General features: G+C 41.6%; 1 protein-coding gene across 7 annotated transcripts in view; it reads right to left on the bottom strand.

The window, feature by feature from the left end:
• The window catches only part of Bach2 (BTB domain and CNC homolog 2), a 335,112-nt gene that overhangs the window by 25,872 nt on the left and 294,003 nt on the right, over positions 1–15,237 (bottom strand). The gene's annotated exons all lie outside the window — the stretch shown is intronic.

The raw sequence follows: 15,237 nt of genomic DNA, 5'->3' as shown, positions 1-15,237 counted from the left end.
TACACAATCTGGCTATTTTGGGGAACCACTTAAATCCACTCATTGTATCAGATGGCAACTGTTCAGGTAGCAAGGTGAAGCCACACACCATAAAGCTGTGACCACATCTACACTGGCATTTACTCTTTGTTCTTAAGGAGTAAATCTCTGACAATGCGGAAAAAAGAGAGGGAGGCTGAGAACCATCCACCACACCAATGACCCATAAAATTCTATTAAAAATAGTAATGATCATAAAGTAGAATGAAGTGGTTAGAAATAGAGAACTAGTTCCGTTCCACTGCTGTTGATAAGCCCTGTGCCATCGCTGTGAAGGAAGTGGACATATCTAGGTTAAAGCCCACTGGCCATTTAGGAATGTCCTAAAGGCATGATAAACAGTACTAAGTAAGTACAATATTAGGAAGAGCTTGGAATGGCAGGTCTGCCTTTGAATGGCATACTCTGAATGGATGACTTTGAAGAGTACCTTTTCATCAGGCTTAACTACGTTGCTGTCTGGCCCTGGAATACACAGCACATACTAAAGAGATGGTACTAGATTACACATCAGGAGCAGATAGGGCATTCTGTGTGGGACTGAGACCAGGAAGGTGGTAGGAACTATTTTCCTGCTTTCTGTATCCTGCTGACTACTGACCTTAGCCAGTAATTGGTACACATGAGGCAGTAGCATAAACCTGTAGGTATTAGGTCTCAAAGTTGTAAGACCAGGCCACCAAACTCACAGTGACATGAGCCAACACACTGACAATGACACATTAGAATACTGACCCTTAACCCTTTATTCCTTGGGGTTGTGACTTACCATTTCTATCCAGTTAACAAAAGGAAGGCTAATAAAAGGCTAATAAAAATTCAACTAGCAGAACATAGAGTTGATGCAATTTGAAGGATGGTGAGCTCATTTCCTCTCAAGGAATCCATCTTGCTCTTAGTGAAGCATATGATAAGCAACACGGTTGGCCTTAAACATATGTAAAAACGGGGGTCCAGTGACCCCCATTTATGGGGATAAGTAACTGTTTTCAGATAGTATTTAAGGTGTGCTCCATAGGAGATAAATTTTCATGTCTGGTACCATAAACCTTTGCTAGGACTGTGATTAAGTGTTTGTGTATGTGTGTAACCTACTACTGTTGTTTTACTAAGTGGACAAATTATCAGACTGCCTCTAAATATTTATGGTCAGGGAAGTATCTTTTATCAATGAGCAGCAAAGTAAAGACTCATAACTGGTTGTAAGTATGAGTACTTATCTCAATGAGATATTCACATTAACCCATCCCAAGGCTCAGTGAGCATCAGGGAAGAGGGGGCAAAAAAAAAAAAAAGGTGAGTAATCCTGTAAAATGCTGTCTTCTGGTCATGAGTTAGTCACTGTAACTCATGAACTCACAGAAGTTGGATTTACACAAGACCTATAGGTGATTAAGTGGGTCAATAATTCTAGTGTGGATGGAGGTAGGGGGTCATGAGGCTCCGCCCACAGTGGGGCAGTCATTGGTAACTGATGTCTGCTGGGAAAAGGAGAGTCACTTTTTGGAGGTGTGGCCATTAGTATGATTCTCATGCTCCTGCAGGTGTGGGTGGGCTCCATATCCACAGCATGGATATGCTTCTGGACTTCTTAAACTCAGGATGCTGACCACTCCTCTAGGATGTATTTTCTTAGCAAAACACTTGTCAAGTAAAGCAACGCTTGTGACTGCTCACTTTCTATCTCCATAGCACAGCTTTCTATTCTGCAAGACAAAGGCTGTCTTATCCCAGGCATAGCTGCCATCTTTGTGGTCTAGGTTGTTTACTGCTAATGTCTGTCTTGACTTTTTTGTCCCTAATACCTACTTACTCAGTTAAAACTAACTTGACTAAACAAAAATGTAAAAGAAGGATATACGTTTAAAAAAGTCTCTAGACAATCATGAAAAATGAAGTGTAATCTTAATTATTTTCCATTAGTTTAAAAACAGACTAAGTTCCTCTTTTAAGACCATTCATTCAGGGCTGGGGCTCAGCTCAGTGGCAGGGCATTTGCTTACTATGTATAATTACCCCTGGCACCACAAAACAAAAAGAGATAATGCATCAATACTAATTTTTCTACAAATGATGGCATCGTTTTTTATTTTATTAAAACATTAGTGCCTAAACTAATGGGTTTAATTGTTATATCTTCATACATTGTCTTTCTTTTTTAAAAGTTTATTTATTCATTTTACTTATATGGGTATTTTGCCTGCATGTAGAGCTGCACTCCATTCACCTGTAATACCTATCGAGGCCAGAAGAGGGCATTTGATCCACTGGGATGTTGGGGCGGGCACACTGGGAATCAGATTTGGATCTTCTGGAAGAGCATCCAGGGCTCTTATCAGTTGTGCCATCTCTCTAGCTCCTTTGTCTGTTTATCCCTCTCTCTCTCTCTCTCTCTCTCTCTCTCTCTCTCTCTCTCTCTCTCTCTCTCTCTCTCTCCTTTCTTTCTGACAGGTTTTCTTCGTTAGCCCTGCCTGTCATGGAACACACTTTGTAGACTAGGCTGCCTTGAACTCATAGACACCTTCCTGCCTGGACCTGTGGAGTGCTGGGATTAAAGGCATGCACCACTATACCCGACTCCTTTGTCTTTCTTTTTTTTTTTTCCTCTCTTCCCTTCTCCTGCTTTTTCCAGCACTGCTTGCTCTGGTCCAAAGGTTTATTTATTTACTATATGTAAGTACACTGTAGCTGTCTTCAGACACCCACTAAGAGGGCATCAGATCTCATTACAGATGGCTGTGAGCCACCATGTGGTTGCTGGGATTTGAACTCAGGACCTCTGAAAGAGCAGTCAGTGCTCTTAACCACTGAGACATCTCACCAGCCCTCCTTTGTCTTTATTAATTCTCTTCTTCCACTCCTGTTCCCATAACCCTCCTGCTTGTGCCTTTCTTTTCTACATGTCACATGTGTTTCATGATCTTATCTACTCGTTGTATGTACACACACACACACACACACACACACACACAATTAAAGTAAGATTTGGCAAATGAGATAGTATGTGGTGTTTGCATTTCTGAATTTGGGTTACCTTACTGTAACAATTTCCAGTTCTGTTTTCCTGTAAACTTCATTTTTTATGGCTGTATCACATTCCTTTTTATCCATTCATCTGTCGATGGGCATCTTGGCTGGTCCCATTTCATTGCTACTGTGACTCATGCAGCAACAAACATGGATGTGGTAGGGTATAAGATGTCAGGACACATTGTCTTTAAGGAATAGTCCAAGAGTGGTTTAGCTGGGTCATATGGCAGTTCTATTTTTTCAGGTTTTTAAGACGTGTTCATGTTGATGTCCATGGTGGCTACACCAAGTTACACGTTTATGGCCTCAACAACATATTCTGTCATTTGTCACACCTAATCTTAATTTTCTATTAATACTTTTCACATTTTCTCCCCAACACATTGTGCTATACAAGTACAAAACGCCGAGGTTGTATGTGTTAGAATAATTAACCTTGCTATTAGGATGAATTTATTAAAGCAATCAACCTTCTGATCATTTTAGTGTAATTTAGGCAAAGTGTAGGGCTTGAATGAGAATGGCTCCCATAGGCTCCTGTATTTGAATGCTTGGTCCCTAATTGGGAGAACTATTTTCAAAAGAATTGCAAGGTGTGGCCTTAATGGAGGAGGTGTGTCACTGGGGGTAGCATTTAGGTTTTTATTTTTTTCCCAATCTGCTTTTATACCATTTTAATTACATGCAAGTATTAAGGTCAGTTCTAGGTTGAGGAACTAGCAATACAACAGATGCAAATAGTCAAGGAACAAGCAAGGCAATAAACACAAATAGTCAAAGAACAAGCAAGGCAATAAACAAAATTCCATGAACACTCCTGTGATCACTGTTTCTAAGGGCTTATCAGGATGACCAAAGTATCTGAGCCTACTTCCCTGTCCTAGCTCAAGGTCATTTTCATGCCTGAAGCCTACTTCCTTGTTCTAGCTTAAGATTCATATTCCTGCCTATAATTAATTACTAATGTCAGATACCTGCCTGAAGCCCATTTCCTTTTCCTTGGCTAATGTCAGATTCCTGCCAAGCAGCCCCAAAAGCTCTCCACATCTCCCCATTTTTTTTTATTTCATAAACAAGACTGAGTCTGTCTTAGGTCGTTCTGACAAGAATGCCTTCCTTACCTGTCATGGAATATGCATTATCAAAAGCAATGTACTTATATCTTAGGTTGGTAAGGCTTTGTGCAGAATTTTACCTGTCCTTGGCTTTCCAATCTGTTAAATTAATAACTCTGTCTGAAGGTGGCATTTAGGTTTCAAAAGCCCACACCAGGCCTTTTTTTTCTCTCTCTCCCCTTTCTCCCCTCCCCCCTCCACTTCTAACTTGAGGATCAGGATGCAAGCTGTCAGCTATTGCCATAACATCATGCCTGCCTGTCTGCTGTCATGCTTCCTGCTGTGATGATCATGGACTCGCCCTTTGAAACTGTAAGCAAAGCCTTAAAATGCTTTTTTAAAAAAATAAGTTGCTTTAGTCATGTCTTTTCACAGGAACAGAAAAATAACTAAGACAGAACTGGTACCAGGGACTAAGGCATTGCTGTGACAAGCCTGGCAATGCTGTTTTGGGGAATGCGTAAAACTCTGAGGCTTTGGACTGGAAAAGCATTTAAATGCTGTAAGTGGGGCTTAATGGACCATCCTCACAGGAGCTTGGAAGACAGTAATGCTGAGAGCAATGTGGCAGAAGCAATATTAGCAACTTGGCTAGAAACTATTCTTGTGGCATTTTGGTAAAGAATGTGGCTGCCTTTTGTTTTTGTCCTAAGAATCTACCTGAGGCTAATTATAAGAATTTTGGATTAATGGTGTTGGCATGGGAGATTTCAACACAACCTATGATTGATTGTGTCTACAGTGCAAAATAGCAAGAAGGGCAAAAATACAAAATATACAGTTTGAGGAGAAAAAGAACACAAGGGAATGAATGTAATGTTGGAGCCATGTCTTGTGCTCAAAGAGATGAGAAACTTAAAGAAAAGCCTGACTTGAAGCCTGGGTTCCTGAGTTGGCCTCACATTCCTGGATTCAAGTGATACCTTTGTCTTAATCCCCCCCCACCCCCAAGTAGCTAGGACTACAGGTGTGTGCCACTAAGACTGGACTAAACTATTTTAATTTTAAGACAAGGTCTCATATATCCCAGGCTGGTCTCAAACTTTCTATGTAGCTAGGAACGACCTGATCTTCCTGTCCCCACCTCCTGAGTGTTAGGATTCTAAGTGTCCTAACCACATGTCCGGTTATATCCATGTAGGAAAGTAGGGGGGCTGTTCTTGTCTGAACTGGTTTGGGGTGTATGGGCAATAAGGCACTCAGTATCTTCTAAGTGAATTTTTAGGGAGATACCTCTATTTACAATCTTATGCCTAAGCATAGTTGTGCATTATGAGAAGGGAATGTTAAAAACAGGTATAAACTACAATGTAGGTGCTAGGATTGTAACACAGGTCTCTGGAAGAGAAGCCAGTACTCTTAAACCACTGAGCCATCTCTTCAGTCCCACTGTCACTCTGGACATCCTATCTGATCTGTTCTTTTGCAGTTAACTTGCTACTTCTGTAACTTGTGTGGACCTTTACTTCACTTCTGATTAATAAGCCAAGAACTTGGAAACAGCTGGTCCAGACTCTCACCACAAATAACTTTTATCTTTATGACGCCAAGGCTGGGTGCTATAAATTCATTAAATGTTCTTTACTGGCTGACTTCTGGATTCTGCCAATAAGGGAGCATGAGAGGCATGGTTCTTTGTCTCCTGTTCTCTCCTTCATTCTGTTGATGTGTTCTGGAGGCGCTCACTGATGGACTGTCTGAAGGGAGCTGTTTTCCCCTCAGGTTTATTCCTGAGTCCTCTATCTCTGCCCATGGGTCCCTTTCCTTTCCTCTAGATGTAGGACTGGTAGATGCTTTCCAAAGTCACTAATAACTGGATCAACAATCTCTTTTTTATTCTTATTTTCCAATTCCTTCTTTTCTAGACCCTCAGTTTGAAGAAAAAAAAAATCTTGTTATTCTTTTCAATTTTCCTGACTCAATCTTCCATTTTTTTTCTGGCAAGAAGACTGAGGCCAGCAGGGACTTACTAGAGTCACATGACTACTAAAGTCACCTTGCTACTAGGCCACATGGCTTAATTCAAGCTTTCTGATTGTAGAGTTCAACTTCCAAGCTCTTTTTCTACTTTTTTTTAAACTCTAAAATAAGATGGACTAGAAATCCTATTTAATGTGGAAACATGTTATTGTAAGTTTCCTTATATTCTCCACAGCATTCAGTTGTATTTAGGTCTATTTAAAGATGTTTGGCCAACTGGATGTGATACCTCTTTGGGTAAGAACAAAGGTGAATTTCATACTTGGTTTTATTGTTATTTGCATGATTCAGATTCTGGACCTGTCTCCTAGACTGGAGATAACTTCTATGCTTCTCTCTTGCCCAATGAAACTCTTAAAAATTGCTTTACAGAATTACTCTTTGACAATTTCATGCATGTATATGTTTTGATCAAATCTATCCTCATTACCCTTTCTTATCCTCTTCTTAACTGACTGAGCCCCTTCCTTCCTCTTCCCAGTAAGTCCCTTTTCACTTTTGTGTCTATCTCTCTGGGACCCACTGGGTTTAATAGGTGTGCCTGGATGCTGAATGGGTGGATTATTTATGGGAGCCCAGTTAGATGCCCTTTTCATCCCAGAGAGCCTATAGGAAACTAGCAGGTTCAGTTCAACATCAGACTTCAGAATCTGGAAGATGTTTGTTATAATTAACTTGATAGAATCTAAAATTACCAAAAGAAACGAGCATCTGGGCATGCCTGTGAAGGATTCTATTCGGTTGTGACCCACCCTAAAGGTAGAAATACCATTCCATAAACTGGGTGCCCAGAAATGCATAAAAAGGGAAAGTGAACTGAGTGCAAGCATTCCCCTCTATGTGTTTCTTTACTGAAGATGCAACATGACCAGCTGCATCCTCAGGTCCTGACTACCAGAACCTCCCTGCCATTATGGACTGTACCTTTGAACTGTGCATCAAATCAATCAAACCTTTCCTCCCTTGAGCCTCCTTTGTCAGGACACTATATCACAGCAGCAGGAAAAGTAACTAAGACAATGACAAAGAATACATGGCGTTTTGGTAGAGAGGTCTATGTTATCAGTGCTTTGCTCCAGGTTAGAAAGGCAGCCTGTAAAGGATGGTGTCCAGAGGGAGTTTCAAGTGCATCCTCTGTCAGTGTTGGCTGGCTCAGAACCATCACAGGCTTTCATCCATTTCTGTATTTCTTTGGGCGTTTCATGGCTAGGGAAGCAAGCATGCATTGTCATCTTTCCTGACAACTGCCAACGTCTTGGGGAGAGGATCTTTCACCTCAACTGGGCAACTTTACTCTTTAGCTCATCCCTCATGTGAGAAACTTGTTATTTTCTCTTTCAGGTAAAGACAGTTACATGTCCCCAAGTAAGTGACAGGGAAAAGTTATATCAGATATAAATATATTCATATTTACTCTAACAGCATACAATGAAAATAGAAGCTCTCTCTTCTGAACGATTATGCAAGGGAGTTCATGGAACAATTTTTAGAATGCAATTTCAGTATAAGTACCGAGCCTAAAATAGAAATAAAATAGTAGCATTTTACACTTTGCAGTGTAAAATGAAAGTGAGAAGCTCCCACTCACTAGGAAATGAAGTAGTAAAACGTGCACCAGGGTTTATAGTTTCATTTGAAAAATCACCCCCAAGGATCTATTTTTTAAAAAGATATTTAAAAAAAATTACCTCATTTCCATGCTGACTGACCTTCTCCCCACTCAGAAGCCTAATGATCTCCATAGACTAGAACTTTCTGGAATCAAGGGCTGTTTTTACCCTATCAACCCCTCTAATCATTTCAAACTGTCAATCACTTGATTGTTGCCCAGAAAATACTAAACATGTTGAGCAGCCCCAGTGATGATGGGCAGAGTTCCTCATTAGAGTCCTTTACATTAGGGTGGAAACACCACCCCTGAAATTGAACCAGTTCTGATTCTTCTCCTACCTCCTCCATCGCCTTCTTATCAGGATCTGTGGCCTGAGCCAGGGTGGCCATCATCTGCTGTAGAGCGTAGACTGTCATCTCGCCCACTGTCAATCATTTTTTTTTTGAGGAATATGGGTGAAGATTTATTACCCACAATCAACATCTCTCAGTCCTGTGCCTCTCAGTGTGTGTTGCTGCTCGGCCATTTGCTCATCTTAACCTCTCACGAGAAAAATTTTGACCTAAGAGTATATGGTACATTTGTCTAGATACTCCAGAAATATTTCTATTACAGAAACAGGTTTTTGAAGATTCACCCCACCCTTAAAAAAACTACCAAAATTTCTGATTTCAAGTTTTCAGATGATATTCTAGGCTCTATAATTCCTTGAAGATTTTGACAAAGACATGCTGTAAGACAGCCGTGTCTAGTTCCCTTCTGTAGTATGGCGTTTAATTCATCTAGATTGGGGGTGTAGGTGCTTTCTTATTGTCCGTGGATCTAGGGTTTCTAGGCCTCATCCTTCCCTTACTTTTTGGTCTAATGGTTACTTTCATTAACAGATATGAGAAGTTAATTCTGGGCTCTATGGTGCTCTTAGCACTACAGTCTGAATTAAACAGAATTTCTGGTATAATTACCATTCTTTATAGAAACAAGGTATTTGTCTGAACTTTGTTGTGGGTGTTCCTAGCCCTCCAGAATCTTATTTCCTTATATATGTATAATACCATTATGTTCTTCAAAAATACTTTCAAAGTGTCTTGAATCCTAAACTGTAAAACTTAAACATGTTAGAGATCCTTCAGGACACTGGGTTTGGTAAGGATTTTTTGGACATAACATCAGAGCAGAGGAAGCAAAGCAAAACTATTTAAGGGAGACTGCCTTAAGAACACTGTCCACTAAAACACATAACTGACAAAGTGCAAGTTGATGCAAGGAGTAAGGGGAAAATCTATGAAAATCATTCACCTGAGATGGGGTTGTTCACACTATGAAAGAATTCCTAGAAGTCAACAACAACAATAACAACAACAGTCCCTCAGTAATCTGATTTAAAATGAAGACTTCAAATGGGCACTTCTTCAAAGATAGACAAATATCCAACAAGCATATGAAAAACACTCATTATTAACCATTAGAAAGGCGCAAATCAAAACTGTATGAAGCATTAACCCATTAGGATGGCTATTCTTGATAGTAATGGGCTGACAACATATAAAGAAACTGAATCCTTGTAAACAGTCGATTGTAAAATGAACCAAAAAGGAAAATAACAAGAAAATTCCCATAAAGAGGAAAATAAGGAGAGCTGCTGTCTGATTCAGCAGTTACTCCTCTGGGTAAGCATCAAAAAGAGCCAAACCAGAGTAGTAAATAGAATCTGGACACTTATGTTGCAGAGACATTAGCTGCAAAAGCCAAGAGGTGGAAGCAACTCAAATGTCCATTGACAAATGAAAGACTCAATCATGAGGTACATACAGTGAACTCTTTCCACATGACAACACAGACCAATGATCATGTTTTCCAGTATTCTACTGACTGAAGGGAATTCTGGTGACTGTTCATATGGGTGACATTTAGGAGCACACCTCTCTTTTGGTTTAGCTTTGTAAATGGGGACAAGAGCATGACACCCACAATCAACCCGTTGGGAACCACCATCAATTACATGGTGTTACTCTAGGCCTTCTCATCTCTTTGTGGTGCCCAGAGGCCCCTGTCCTCAGGTTTCTGGACTCACTTAACCCTCAAATCCACTAAGCTGCTCTTCTCTTTCCAATGACTCCCACCCCACCCCCCTTTGTTTGAACACACATTTCAGTGTGATGCCATTTCTTTACTAGGTTATTTAGGTTACTTAAGCAATTTTATTTATGACCATGTTAGTAAGCTAAAACTCAAAATTTAAAAGTTAGTCCTGTCGGAGTTGGTGAGATAGCCCAGAGACTAAGTGCCTGCTGCTCTTCCAGAGGACCTGAGTTCAATCTCTAGCACCCAGCCTTCAGCTCTAAGAGACTCCATACCCTTCCTCTGGTCTCTGTAGGCACTTGTACACACACAGACACAGACACAGACACAGACACAGACACAGACACAGACACAGACACAGACACAGACACACACACACACACACACACACACACACACACACACAAGGTCTCGGTAGGCACTCATGCCTAAATACATGCATACATCAAAATACATAACTTAAAAAATTTCTTTTACTTTACACATAGATAGAAAATTAGGAATATTGCCACCTTTCCTCCTTTCTGGGTTTCTCTGGTCATTCATCATCCACCCCTCCTCCTTCCTGGGTTTCCTGGTCATTCACTGTCCGTCCTTATCAATACCAAGCTTGTGAACATTGGTCACCATTGGAGCTGTGAGTTTAGCAGGAAACTCATCTCTGTTCTTCCTCACTGTTTTCAATGTAAAGCACTCATCATAGGCTCTCAGTAACGATGGGCTGAATTGAACTGAGCTAGCTCTAGCAAGGGCTACTGTGGCAAGCAGCCTGAATCCTTCTCTCATGTTTATCTACCACATATTTGAAGACACATGCCTTGTCTAGATTCCTGAAAGAACTGAAGTCATATTTTCCACCTGAAATAAATATAAAAAATTTGGCAGATCACATGTCTCTTGTGAAAAGTCTTATTTTCCTTCTTGACCTCTGGAAGGAAGAGAGTTTGTACGTCACCCTTCCTCCAGTTAGCCACAAGGGCTCAGCGCACCAAGGAAGGATCACTAGTCCAATGGGAAGGCATCCCTAAGCTACTCATTTTCTTCCAGTTCCTCCCTTTGTCTGCAAAATAGGACTGACCATGGACAGGAGGAGGGAATGCAGATAATCTGCTTGAAAGGGTGAGAGACAAGCACAGCCCTTGCCTTTGCAATGCAAGTTGGGGCTTGCAGGAAGAACAAAGGCATGTGTGAGTCCTAGACAGCGATTGTAGTACTTTAGCATTCGTTGCTTTCCTTCATTTAAGTCCTTTCTTGACCACCACATAAAAGTAGGAGAGGCAAGCTGATTGCATTACTTGAGGCTGGAACAACAAGGCCATACAAGAAAGTTGGTAAAAAAAATATACAAAAATTATTATTATTTTTCTCTCCAAAGGGATTGATTCCTGTTCTCTGTTTCCACCATGGTCTATGTCAATGAATGGCAGTTAACACTGGTACAGGCACCATCTGTGTTCTGAGAGGACTTAAATAGAGTCACAAGTCAATGGTTGTCCTAAAGCCAAAGGCCAGGCAGACAGAGGTTAAAACTTTGCTGGGCTGGAGAAGTTCTGATGACTCAACAGCCACATGTTTGGATCAGAACACAGGTCAGGCCTGCCACCCAGACACCCCTCTCCCTTTCTGCCTAGTTGAGCTCTACATTTTATATGTGAGAATGGAGTGGGGGCTCTGGGATGCCAGGACCACAAGTTTGTAAATACCAATAGCAGGGACTGGGGGAAAGTCTTTACTGGGAAGTGTAGCAACTCTGGGATCTCAGGTTGCTGGGGCATGAAGACAGGGCCCTGTTTTTGTCAACTGTGTCATCTCTGGTAGCAGCAGAGCTGAGGCATGAGAGGCAGACATTTCCAACAATGACTGTGGTTGGTCATATCCAGTTTCTGTGGGGCTGAAACATACTCTTCACAGTATCTTCAGAGATGCTGAGAAGGGGAAATGACTCCAGGTGCATCCAGAATGTACCTGGGAGGTTGCTCTGGGGCCATCTATTTTGGACATACTGGGAATTATTATGCAAGAGCTCATTACTCATAACCCCCAACTGGGAAACTACCTTAAAAAAAACCCAACTTTAAATAAGGATATCCAAATATCCTGAAAATGGACCTTGTTTTTTTTTTTTTTTTAGAAATGCCAAACCTCAAGAACACCAGGTGGTCTCATTTTGGGTGATTCAAACCGTTTCTGAACATGTTGTTAAAGATGCGGACTGAGGTTCCCACTGTACTCAGGGTGTTCCAGTATTTTGATGGAACTGTAGTTACTCAAGGTGAAAATTGGGAACCTAAGGAACCACAGTGAAAACCATGCTGGACAGTATGCAATTTTCTACAGTAAGCATCTGGGTCATGGATAGCAGGAGCCACAGGGCTCATTCAATACATTTTAAAAGCAGCAGTCTTTCAGTGTAACAGCTTTGAAAACCTCAATTAAGCTAGAAAGCATCCGGACAGCATCGCTATTTCATTCTGTAGTCAGAATGGAATCAGCGAGGAAGACCAGGGCTTAACAATTCTAGGTTGGATCACCACTGTCTGGAAAATGTAAGCCAATCAGAAGTCATGGCCGGTTCCCTGCTCGTGTGTGCTCTTTCCTGCTGATGCCTTATCTCCTCTTTAGTTGAACCTCCATGATCTGGGGTGTCAATCAGAGGGAGGCTGGAGAATCTCTGAGTGAATGTTCCTGACACAGTCTGCTTGAGAGGGGGCTCCCTTCTTTCTACCTTCTTTGTATGACTTCCAAAAATCCCCCCAACCTCACCATTTTGGTGTTTGTTTCTAGCTGTCTTCTCTAATCACACCCAGCCTTGTCTTTGACTTCTAGCATTTACTGAAGCTGCACCAACTGCTTAGATGCACTCTGGACTTTACTTCTCCAGTAGTCCTGTGACAACAGCACCTATGGAAACTTTAGGGGACGGAATGGGGTCTCCATCAGTAGGGAATGAAGGAGCCAGGAGGAATCTCTATAAAGGAGGTGTCGATTCAGTTGGTGCCTTTCTTTTTTGACCTGGGCAACAGATGCAGCTTGCAGACCATCACATACATGCTGCTTCCCAGTGTTCTTTCGTATCATCTAAATATTCCACAATATCTCTCCAGATAATGAGTTCTCCAACTTAAAGTTTTCATGTGCCTTCTTCATGGACTATAATAAAAGTTTGTTAAAAATATGCACGCTGAAGATGATTCTGTAATTTTTAGAAGACGATAACACTGCATGCACATCAGTAAAAGGTCACATTTTCATATCGAGTCAAATACTACTGTATTGGACAAAGGTTAAATGACAGGGAACTACTGGTCATAAGGAAGCACTCACTTCGTATTTTTTTGTGCATGAATTTCGAATAAATTAGGTAACTTGCATAAATAGGATGTTACTAATTAATCAGCACAAAACATTACTTGAACATTCATTACTTTGGGTCATAATGTAAACTTGACAGAAGCAAAAAAAATAATTCTATCGTGGAGGAACTTAGAATGTGCAGACGGCACATGAAACAGGTATAGAACTGCTCACCATCCATTGTTAAAGTTCCTGGTACAATAGACGAGAGAGAGAGTGTGAGTGTGTGTTGTCTAACACATTAAGCTGAAATGGAGGCAGGCTGCGTGAAGAGAGAGCACAGAGCTAACACAAATCAGTCACTGCTCTGCACACACAGTGATCCTGACCTTGGTAAATACAAAAGAACAACCTCGTGGTGGCTTTCTAGGAAAAGACCTTCTGTAAACACCCGGAATGAATATCCTTCTGTCTTCAAAGGGGCAACAGAGCACAAAGGATATGACACCTTGGGAAAGCCTGGCAGTGTGCACGAAGCCACAGAGCAGAGCAGATGGGTGCTCAGAGAGGACACACTCCGTCATAGCTGCAGGTCAGAGGGCACCAACCTATTCAGAACTGTGTAATCTGAACTGTATTTTTCTCAATCTGTTAAGTTAGGAAACTTTAGATTTGGGCAAGGCATTCTAGGTCAGCATGAAAAAGTAAAGTATTTTTCTACAGTAAAGTAGGAAAGACAGAGTGGTTAGCAGGCAAGGTATTTTTATAATCTTAACGGGGAAAAGCAACACATGGTAAGCTGGCAGGATTATGAGGTGCCTGAGAAGCCATTTATTCAAGAAAGAAGGGAGCAGGGTCAGACTTTGGAAGACCATCGAAGTCATGACTTTCCTCATGCAGAGTATGGGACATAATGCTGTCCAGCCATTACCAGGGAAAGCCCCGTGTCCTGTCCAGGCCTGCATGCCTGAAGGAAAGCACAATGTGGCCAGGCTCTGAAGAGCGTTCGCACTCTGGCTTTTGGTGGGAAAGGGGTACAGTCTGCTCCCCACCATGACATAGGACAGATATTGCAAGACTTTGTCTGGTGTATATTAGGAATAGGATATCAGAGGGGTTATTACTGCACTAGACTGGATAATGAGGTAACTAGCACTATTAATATACCAGCACATTCATACATGGTTCTGCATGTCCTCAGGGAGACATTTTAAAAAATGTAGTATCAAGTGCTTTTTTGGGCAATGCCTCCCCCCCTCCCCTTTTTCTGGGAAGCATTTCATTCCTTAGAAAGGATGCCAGGCTCATTTCTTTCCAGTGCCAGTACCGCCCCTCCTCACTTAGTCAGGCTACACTGCAAAGACGAAGAAAAGATTTTGTTTCTGGTTTCCTGTGGATCTTCTAATAAACCGCGCTGAGCTGGATGGTGGCTTTGTTCAGCTGCTCAGACCCCCACCACCCAGCTGTGCAAATTTTAAGAGCATGCTCTTGCTAAAGGCAAGCCAGGCCAGGAGAGGGAGCAAGAGAACACAAGATATTCCTACATCTGGGTCACAAGGAAAAGTCAGAGGATGAGGTTGGAGAGGCAAACAGCCTCAAACATACATGTAAAACCAAAATTTGGTGCTTTTCTGGGGTGGAGAGGGGACTCTGAGTGTGTTGTTTGCCCATCACCTAGCAGATACTCTTTTAGCTGATTACTGAATGCTGCTCTTTAATGGTTGACTGGCTTGTACTGGAGGGGAAGAACTTTATGAGTTGCCAACTTGACCAGCTACTAACACCTTAAGACAGACACTCTGTAGTTCTTCTAGCTCACCACAGGGTACAGTGAGTGAGTGTGCCAAAGGTAGATATTTCTGGATTAGGTTCACAGGCTGAGGTGTCACTCACTCAGGAAAGGCTATGTGTCTCCTACGGGGACAATGTTGGTGGTGATCAACTTTACAAAGTAGAGTACAGATCACTTCCTTTAACAAATTCATCCCTGCCGTCCTCTGTGGTTCCAAAGAAGTCAGATGCTTGGTGGTGGTGGGCTCTTTCTCTCTCTCTCTCTCTCTCTCTCTCTCTCTCTCTCTCTCTCTCTCT

The sequence above is a fragment of the Grammomys surdaster genome, unplaced genomic scaffold (genome assembly GCF_004785775.1).
Source record: "Grammomys surdaster isolate TR1022 unplaced genomic scaffold, NIH_TR_1.0 97, whole genome shotgun sequence".
Lineage (NCBI taxonomy): Eukaryota > Metazoa > Chordata > Mammalia > Rodentia > Muridae > Grammomys > Grammomys surdaster.
Note: the sequence above shows the minus strand (reverse complement) of the source record. Positions and strands in the feature narration are given on the sequence as shown.